Raw genomic sequence first — 10,796 nt, 5'->3', positions numbered from 1 at the left:
AGATTCTTACTAGTCAGGTATATTCTTAGGCGTTTAATATGGGGTGTTGAGTCCACTTCGTTGAGCAAGGAGTAGCTCTTGTCTATTACATATTTGGCTTATGGAATGGTATCTGTGCTAATTTCAATCTCTGGTTTTATGCAGCACCCCAACTCACCTTTCCCCTTAAGCAAGCATAAGTTGGTTTTCTACATTTGAGACCCTGTTGTGTTTTGTAATTCAGTTCCTGTGTAGCCAAGTTTACATTCCGTGTAGTAGTGATATCTTATGATGTTTCTTTCTCTGTGTAACTTATTTCACTTAGAATCATCATACCTGAATCCACTCATTATGCTGCTACGGGCCTGATGATATAGATTTCATTGCTGAGTGATAATGCATTGTGCGTAAGTACCACAACTTCTTTATCTTTTTTTCGCTTTCTGCGATATTGAACTTGTACCGTAAACGAGGTTCTTGTAAACAGAGCCGTCCCAAACTTTTGGGTGGCTGTGTCTTTTTGATTTTAATTTCCCTAAGCTATAGGACCATAAGTAGAAGTGCCCTAGGCTCTGTTGCTTTGTTTATTGGATGTTTCAGGAAACACCATACACTTCTCCAGAGTGGCTGTTGGCAATTTACATCCCACCCATCAGCATAACAAGGCTCCCAGTTCTCCATGACCTGTCCTGCCTTTCTGGATTTTACACTTTTTTCAGATGGCCCTTTTGACCGGGGGGCAGTGAGACTTCATTGTAGTGCAGATTTCCTTTGCAAGCTTGCTTGGTTGGCCAGAAAGGGCGTATGCGTTTCTTCCTGAATATATTCTGGAAGAAACGCATACGCCCTTTTTGGCCAAGTTCATGATTGTCGATGTTCTGAGTCTTTTCATATGTTTTCAATGCAATTCCAGTCTACCTCCTGAAATCGGTTTCCTGCAATTCTGCCTTGCTGTCAGTGCCTCTTCATAGCCTTACCTCAATATCCTTTGGAAAATAGTTGGCCTTTATAACTCTGCAGGTTTTTGAATTGCAGTTGCCCTTAGTTCCATTTTTCAGCTCTTATTTTTGTGATCTTGCCTCATATCCACAGGATTTCTTCAGGCCCTATTCTTCTTCTGGGGCGCCTTGCTGTGCATTTGGTTAATTCTTCTTCCTATGTGAAATTAGAGTGACATGTGGCCATTGAAACCACTACAGCTATTTTCTCACTGGTTCCCCCTATTCCCATTCATCCTCCGCACTAACTGCAGACTGTGCGATACCGGAAGTTAAAGGCATTGACACTCCATGTGGGGATGTTGTTAGTAAAGCAGCTGGAATGTTGATCCGGAGCCCCAGGAGAGGAAAATGAGGTGCGTTTTAGAAAACTTTCCCGATGATACGGTATACCATCTGCTGGATTTCCCATGCATGGTTTAGCTGTAGGAAGATTCCCTTCAACCTGCAGTGTTGGGACCCTTGGAATGAGTAGCATGAAGTATTGCATTAAACTTTCGGCAGTTGCTCACCAAAGCTCACCAATCCTCTCAGCCCCAAGTGTCCAGCCTTATGTCTTATCCAGCTGTGGGTTTATATGTGGTCATTCCAGGTTGCATCACAGCCCCTGAGCGAATTTTGTAAGAATTTTTCTCTCTTTCATTGTTTCTGCGTTTTGTTTTTAAAATTTATTTCTATAATGGGGTTTAGCTCATTTTCACTGCTGTGTTTGTGCTGCTCTGCACACACTTGATTCCCTTATGAAGATATATCAATACATGGGTTTTAAGATTCTTATTACTCAGATATATTTCTGTGTAGTGTATAGGGTGTGTTGAGGCCAGTTCATTGAGCAAGGTGTAGATCTTGTCTAATACCTATTTGGTTTATTGAACGGTATCTGTGCTAATTTCAAACTCTGGTTTTATGCATCACCCCACCTCTCCTTTCCCCTTAAGCTGACATAAGTGTGTTTTCTAAATGTGAGACACTGTTCTGTTCTGTAATTCATTTCTTGTGCAGCCATATTTACCCTCCCTCTATAAGTGATATCTTATGATATGTTTCTTTTTCTGTTTGACTTATTTCAAGTAGTATTATCGGACCTAAATCCACTCTTTATCCTTCTACTAGCCTTATTTCATTGATTTCATGGTGAAGAGATATTCCATTGTACATAAGTACCACATCTTCTTTATCCATTGTTCTCTTTCCTGGGATATTTAAGGTGTACTGAAGTTGAGGTTCTTGTAAACAGAGTAGCCCTAAACTGTGGTGTGCTTGTGTCTTGTTGATTTTTAGACTTCCCTAGATATACTCCCATGATTGGAAGTGTCCTATGCTCTGTAGCTCTGTTTTTTAGATGATTTAGGAACCACCATACACTTCTCCAGAGTGGCTCTCGGCAGTTCACACACTGCCCATCAGCGTATAAAGGCTCCCTGTTCTCCATGGCCTGTCCTGCATTTCTGGTTTTTACAATTTTAGACACATCTCCCGATCACATGGTGTACAGTCCTCTGGGTTTTCCATGCATGTTTTAGCTGTAGGAAGATCCCTTGAACCTGCAGATTTGGGACCCATTGAATGGGTACCAGGTAGTATTACTTTAAAGGGTGTGCATTTCCTCACCCAACCTCACATTTCTCTTAGCGCGAACAGTTTCCAGCCTTATGTCTCATCCTGCTGTGGGTCTAGATGTGTTCAATCCATGTTGCATCACCGTCCCTGAGGAAAAGTTGTAAGAGGTTTTCTCTGTCTCTCTGTCGTTTATTTTTTTCAATTTATTACTATATTGGTTACAGCTGATTTTCAAAGCTCTGTTTCTTGCTGCTGTACATCCACTTGATTCACGTACAGAGAGACATCAATAAATTCTTTTTGAGATTCTTACCAGTCGTATATATTCTTTTCCGGTGACTTGAGTGTGCTGAGTGCAGTTCTTTTAGCTACCGCGTAGGCCTTGTTGATTATCAGTTTGGTATTTGGAATGGTATCTTTGCTAATTTCAACCTCCTGGATGATGTCTCACCCCTCCCCACCTTTCCCGTTTAGCAGCCTTATGCGTGTTTTCTACATATTTGACTATGTTTTTGTTTTGTAATTTATTTCATGTGTAGCCATTTTGGATTCCACCTTTAAGTGATATCTTATGATATGTGTCTTTTTCTTTTTGAATTATGTCACTTAGAATGATCATACGTAACTCCTCCGGAGTTGTTACAACTGGCCATATTTCATTGATTTCCAGGCTGAATAATATTCCACTCTACCTAAGTACCACATCTCTATCCATTTTTTCTCTCCAGAGACATTTAAGTTATATCCTAGTCGAGGATCTTTTAAACAGAGAGGGGGTAAACATTGGGGTGCCTGTGTCCTCTCGATTTTTGTTTTTCCCAAGATATACGCCCATGAGTGCAAGTGCCCTATGCTCTGTAGCTCATTTTTTAGATGCTTTAGTAAACACAATACACTTCTCCAGAATGGCCGTTGGCAATATACATTTCCACTATAAGTCTCACAGGGCTCCCTCTTCTCCTTGCCCTGTCCTGCATTTCTGTTGTTTATGCTTTATGAGGATGGCTCTTCTGACTGATGCGAAGTGATATCTTTTGTAGTATTGACTTCCAGTGCCCACCTGTTTGGTTGGCTAAAAAAGTGTATGCCCTTTTCTTGAATATATACAGAAAAAAACGCATACACCCTTTTTGGCCAACTGCAATGTTGGCAATGTTCAGCCCCTTTTCTTGTGCTTAATGGTGAGTCCTTTCTACCTCCTCAAATCCCTTTCCTGCCATTCTCCCTTGCTTACAAGTCCTTTTCTCTGACTTTCCTCAAGACATTTTTCAGTGATGGATATTTTCAACTCTGCAGTTTCGTGAATTTTACTGCCCCTGAGTTCCACTGTTCAACTTGTGTTTATGGGAACTGGCCACAAAGCAGCAGGATTTCCTCAAGCCCTATACTGTTTCCATGGGCAACCCTAGCCTTTGGTCAATTCGTCTTCCTGATTGGAAATTAGAGTGACATGTGCCTGTCTGAACACCTGGGACTTGTCTCTCATTGTTCCTCATCCTTCCGCTTCATCCTCTGGACAAATTCCAAACTGTACGCAACAGGATGTTGACAGGGCTGACATCTCCAAGTGGGGAGACTGTTAGTAAAGACGCTGGATGGGTGAACCCGAGCACCAGGAGATGAGGAGATGAGATGCCTTTTCCAAACTCTTCCCGATCAGATGGTATACCATCCTCTGGGTGTGACAGACATGTTTTAGCAGTAAGAAGAGTCCCATTCATGTAAGGAGAACACCAGGGCTTTTTCAAAATCAGTGTCTCCCCGAAACCCAAACTGGGGAATTTTTTAAGCTACGGCTACACATATGTTCATTAAGGGCCTTGGGAAGTAGGCAGAGTCCAAACTTTAGATGATTGAAGTCTTCAGGGTCAGAAGCACTCACCACCAGCTTCCCTTAGGTTACACTTTAACTGTCATTGATAGATGATGTCAATAAAAATATCTATTCTTTTTCAGATTATTTCCCCTTATAGGTTATTGCAAAATGTTGAGTGTAGTTCCCTGTGCTGTACAGTAGTTCCTTGTTGATGATCTATTTTATACATAGCAGTGTGTATGTGTTAATCCCAAACTGTTAATTTATCCCTCCTCCCACCTTTCCCCTTTGGTAATAATAAATTATAAGATTTTATACTTCTCAGAAATGGGGGAGCTGAAAGAGAGGTATCATTTTCAATGGAAAAACATTTAAAACAAGATTGAAGCTTTAACCAAGATTATTAGATGTACATCCTTGGAAAGAAATCACTTCATTTCTCTAATATTGACCTGACAAATAAGACAAACCTTTTCACTGAACCTGCTTATAATAAAGTGATGGAAATATCAAATGGAAGTGTTAGAAACATCTTATTTTACCCGAGCCTTATACACTGTTCTATGTTAACTACAGTTTGGCTCACACATCTGTTCATTGAGGTTACAATAGTCTCAATTTCTGTTACTGATCCTCCAGAGTGGACCCCAACAAGTGTCCCCCTGCCCAGTGTCATTGGGGCCAACAGATCGAGACTGAGTTTGGTTCACAAGCAAAGGAAACTTTATATTTTGATCAGAGAATGGAGAGGTGAGAGCATGCACTACCCCGTGGGCTGTGGGCTGGGCTGCTGTGTAGAGATCCTGTCAGAGTCAGTGGGAGGGAGGGGGCGGAGCTCTCGAGGGCCGGGTTGGCTGCAGCTCAGGCTCTATATCTCGGAGTCTGCACTGGGCCCCAGGAGCTGAGGTGTCGAACCCAGCCATTCTGCACTAGGAAATCTGGTCTGAAGTGCCAGGTGTGGAACCTCTGCATGTGGGACCCTAGGAGCACATGAAATTAGACAAAGCACAAAGATAAAAAAGGTTAGACTTGACTTTATTGCCCAGATTCTATTTTTATCTCCCAGGGATTTTTAATGGGCTTTGCTGGGGACAAACCCCTCCTCTGCCTTTTGTCCCGTTCCTCATTCTTGGAGTGCTGAGGGTGCAGACCCTTCTTCTGTAACTGCTGAGTGCTGAGTTGGGAGCCCTCATACCCGGGGGCGAGGGTCAGAGCTTCTCCCCAGCAGCCTCCAGGTGACGTTGATTGTCCCCAGGCCCCCTGCCTCCCTGCTCGTCCACCTGAGCACCAGCATTGGAAGTGTTATAGATTCTAATGACCTTTAAGGGTCCAGGAAAGAGATGTGCAGAGATGCTGTGGGGCCGGTTTCACCCCGCCCCACATTTGTTCGGCCACCTTAGGCTGACCGTTTCTGCCAGCCTAGATGCTCTGACCAGTAGTCTGCGCTTTCTTCAATTAGGCCCCTGAATTAACGTACAAACAGCACCAGGTGTCAGAGCCCTGCCCGCTCAACTCCCATACAGTCCAGGGTCAGTGGTGATCAAGGACCATGACGGCCACTGAGTCAACAGCCTTTTGAAGTAAACAGGAGTCCAGCCGGTCTTATTGGCCACCATCATCACGGTGTCTGTAGGCTTTTCTATGGTGACAGTGTGATATACAGTTCCCCCGCCAAGATTATTAGCTCCCCTCTGGGTGCAGTAAGTCCTGCAAGCAGTAGTCTACTCTTTTGGGACACACTCTTGTTGTTTTATGAGAGAAACTCCAGGTCAAGTGATGTTCACACGAGTCGTCATGGTGCCCTGTTGCCCCCGGTTATCTCTCTGGATGTTGGAGTCGGAGGGCCTCCTCACTCGAGGTCGGTGTGCCCACGGAGCGAACCCTGCAACTTCAGGGCATGGTTGGTGGTTAGGATCACCACGTGGGGTCCTTTTCCCTTAGGAGGGAGGTGGCCTTTTGGGCTGCTGATTTCCAGGTTTTTAGATACCACCAGTATCTTGGCCAGATGTGGCAGTGGGCCAAGCCCCTTGGTGACCGTAGTTTATCCTACCTGGATGGCATTCTTGCATTGTTCCATTTCAAGTGGTCCCAGTTTTTGCACTAATTCTCCAGCGGTGATTCACCTTTCACCGGGAAAGTAAAGGTCAAAGGGTTTAGCTAAATTAGGGAGTTCCAGGGCAAGGGTCTGAATTGACTGCTCTTTCCATTCTTGAAAGGCCACTTCTGGATTCTATTCAAAAGGATCATCATCTTTTCCTTTCAGTGTTTCATCTAGAGGCCCAGCTAGTAGACTGTAGTTAGGGATCCAGAAGCAGCAAACCCTGGCCTCCCCAGGAACCCCTAAGCTGTCTTCTAGTTTTAGAAAGGGGTAAGGCTGAGAATGGTTTCTTCCCTTTCCTGGGATGGGCTTCTCCGACCTTCTGTGAGAATGAAGCCCAGGCAGGTCACCGCAGTCTGTGATATTTGAGCTTTTTCTTGGACAACTTCTATCCTTTATTGGCTTGGTAGTTCAGAGGCCTCCTTAGTAGGGCTGGCGATCAGAATGTCGTCTGCGTACTGAAGGAGGGTTTCCTTTTCCAGAGGTAGAACTTTTAGGTCTTTAGCTAAGCTTTCCTCAAAGATAGTGTGGGAATTTTTGCACCCTTGGGGCAAGACGGCCCGGAAGTATTGTTTTAGTTGTATGTTGAGTCCTGCCACTCACAAGCCAAAATTTCTTGTGACTCTGGGACTAATGGAATACAAAAGAAGGCATCATTGAAGACTAATACAGAATACCATGTCCTGGTGGTTGGTAGAATGACCAGCAGGGTGTAGGAATTAGGAGCAACTGGAGGTATATCCTCGGTGGCTTCACTGACTGTCCTGACATCCTTTACCAGGTCCCCAGCAGCCCATGGGGCTCTCGTGGTCAGGCCAATCCCAGGATATGGAGCTCTCCTGGGCAGGTACCCCACCCCCAACCCAGCCCACGGGGCTCTCGTGGTCAGGCCCCTCCCAGGATACAGAGCTACCCTTGCAGGTACTGTGGCAGGGCTGGGCACACATGAACTGTGCACATAGCCCTCATTGCAGAGCACCCCCAGCTCACCTGTCGCTCAGAGCTGACACAGAGCACCTCAGAGCAGGACTTGAACTAACAAACAGCAGCTGCGACAGGTCTGTGACCCTGGGCATCACTCTGTGCGGCCTCCCTCCACCTGGTCTTCCAGAGACTTCCACTGCACCCAGAGCACCAGGCCTCTGTCTCCAACCACCACCCACCCCTCCTCTCCCTGACTCCTGGGTTCCTCTCATTAGGAGAGGGTTTTCTTGAAGTTGTCTCCCACTCATGGGCCAGATAAAATGATTAGAAAACAAGCCAAAGCTGCAGCCCCTTGTCTATCCTGACTCTCAGGAGCCCACACCTGTTCCTTGGACCTGGCCGGTTCAGCAAGTTCCATTTTCTGCAACTGTGAGCCCCTGAGGGGTGATGATTGGCTGACCTGGGCAGCCTTACTGTGCCGGCCAGCCTTCCCCAGGTGTGCCTGGGTTGAGATCAATATAAATACCACTCCAGGCAGCAAGAGCCCCTGCAGCCGTGCCTGACACCATTTTCTCTGCCCTGTCAGCAGTCTCGGGGCTGGGCTGGTGGGAGGGAGTGAGAGGCCACGGCTTTGTGGGTGGCCCAGTGTGAGTGGGGCTCTGCTGGACTTTCTGCAGCAGTTGCCAGGCTGCCACCTGCTAAAGAAGAGGATGTGTCACCCATACCTGCTGCTGGAATTTCTCCCTGGGCAGAGGTGAGGAAGGAAAAAAGCAGTGGGGGCAGGGACAGGACGGGTATCTCAGGCAGGGAAATGGAAATCTTCCAGAAGAGCACCCAGGGCCAGGACCATCCTGGCTGGCCTGCAGGCACCAAGTCGGCCGGCATGCTGTCACTCGTGTGGCTCTATGGCCCTTTCTCTAGGCTTTCAAGTCCTTGTATATATTCAGGTGTTTTACCTGGGACGGGTGGGAATAGTTCAGCAGCAACTGGCCTGGGGCTCAGCTCACGTTTACTCACAGATGCCTCGGCACGGTGCCCCAGCTTTGCAATGAGGACGCTTATTGCGTGGGGGCTGCTGGCTGAATGGGAGACGATTCCCCACCACTGACCAACTTCAGAATTGTTTACAACTGGAGCAAGTGCCCTGATACGGTTTTCCTCTGTGGAACTGGTGGGTTCTGTGTTTTTTTTTCTCTTTTTCGTTTTTGGTTCAAGGTAGATTTTATTCCTCTTTTTTGTATTTACAGATATAAGCATGGAAATAATTTATTCATATAAATACATGTATGTGAAGGGAATAATTGTTTTTTCTGTTTTATCTTTAAATTTTATTTCTTTTTAATTTTGAATTTTATTTTATATTTTTATACAGCAGGTTCTTATTGGTTATCTATTTTATACATATAAATATATACATGCCAATCCCAGTCTCTCAACTCCTCCCACCACCACCACCCCAACAGCTTTTCCCCCTTGTTGTCCATACATTTGCTGTCTACATCTCCTGCTCTATTTATGCCTTGCAAAATGGTTAATCTGTACAGTTTTTCTAGGTTCCACATATATGCATGAATATACAAGATTTGTTTTTCTCTTTCTGACTTACTTCACTCTGTATGACAGTCTCTAGATCCATCGACGTCTCTACAAATGACCCAATTTCATTCCTTTTCATGGCTTAGTAATATTCCATTTTATATATGTACCACAGCTTTATGCATTCGTCTGTCTGTGGGCATTTAGGTTGCTTCCATTACCTCGATATTGTAAATAGTGATGCAATGAACATTGCGTTGAATGTCTCTTTTTGATTTATGGTTTTTTCTGGGTATATGTCCAGTACTGGGATTGTTGTATCATATGGTAATTCTATTGTTAGTTTCTTAAGAAACTCCATATTGTTCTCCATAGTGACTGTATCAATTTATATTCCCAACAATAGTGGAAGAGGGTTCCTTTTCTCCACACCCTTTCCAGCATTTTTTGTTTGTAGATTTTCTGATGATGCCCATACTATCAGGTGTGAGGTGGTACCTCATTGTTGAGTCCATTTCGTTGAGCAAGGAGTACCTCTTGTCTATTACATATTTGGCTTAAGGGACTTTATCTGTGCTCATTTCTATCTCTGGTTTTCTGCAGCACCCCAACTCACCTTTCCCCTTAAGCAAGCATAAGTTGGTTTTCTACATTTGAGACCCTGTTCTCTTTTGTAATCCAGTTCCTGTGTAGCCAAGTTTACATTCCAGGTATTAGTGATATCTTATGATGTTTCTTTTTCTTGTGATTTATTTCAGTTAGAATCATCATACCTGAATCCACTCATTATGCTGCTACGGGCCTGATGACATAGATTTCATTGCTGAGTGATATTGCATTGTACGTAAGTACCGAAACTTCTTTATCCATTTTTTAATTTCTGCTATATTGAACTTGTCCCGTAAACGAGGTTCTTGTAAAGAGAGCCATCCCAAACTTTGGGGTGGCTGTGTCTTTTTGATTTTAATTTCCCTAAGCTATAGGACCATAAGTGAAAGTGCCCTAGGCTCTGTTGCTTTGTTTTTTAGATGTTTCAGGAAACACCATACACTTCTCCGGAGTGGCTGTTGGCAATTTACATCCCGCCCATCAGCATAACAAGGCTCCCAGTTCTCCATGGCCTGTCCTGCCTTTCTGGATTTTACACTTTTTTCAGATGGCCCATTTGACCGGGGGGAAGTGAGACTTCATTGTAGTGCAGATTTCCTTTGCAAGCTTGCTTGGTTGGCCAAAAAGGGCGTATGCGTTTTTTCCTGAATATATTCAGGAAAAAACGCATACGCCCTTTTTGGCCAAGTGCATCATTGTCGACGTTCTGCCTCTTTTCCTATGCTTTAACTGCAATTCCAGTCTACCTCCTGAAATCGGTTTCCTGCAATTCTGCCTTGCTTTCAATGCCTCTTCATAGCCTTTCCTTAATATACTTTTTGATAATAGCTGTCATTTATAACTCTGCTCGTTTTTGAATTGCAGTGGCCCTTAGCTCCATTTTTTAGCTCTTATTTTTGTGATCTTGCCTCATAACCTCAGGATTCCTTCAGGCCCTATTCTTCTTCTGGGATGCCTTGTTGTGCCTTTGGTTAATTCTTCTTACTGATGTGAAATTAGAGTGACATGTGCCCATTGAAACCGCTACAGCTAGTTTCTCACTGGTTCCCCCTATTCCCATTCATCCTCTGCACAAACTGCAGACTGTGCGATACCGGAACTTAAAGGCATTGACACTCCATGTGGGGTTGTTGTTAGTAAAGCAGCTGGAATGTCGATCCGGAGCCCCAGGAGAGGAACAATGAGGTGCGTTTTAGAAACCTTTCCCGATCATATGGTATACCAGTCGCTGGGTTTCCCAAGCATGGTTTAGCTGTAGGAAGATTCCCTTCAACCT

This window comes from Orcinus orca, chromosome 1 (genome assembly GCF_937001465.1).
Source record: "Orcinus orca chromosome 1, mOrcOrc1.1, whole genome shotgun sequence".
NCBI classification, from domain to species: domain Eukaryota; kingdom Metazoa; phylum Chordata; class Mammalia; order Artiodactyla; family Delphinidae; genus Orcinus; species Orcinus orca.
This window is presented reverse-complemented; position numbering follows the sequence as displayed.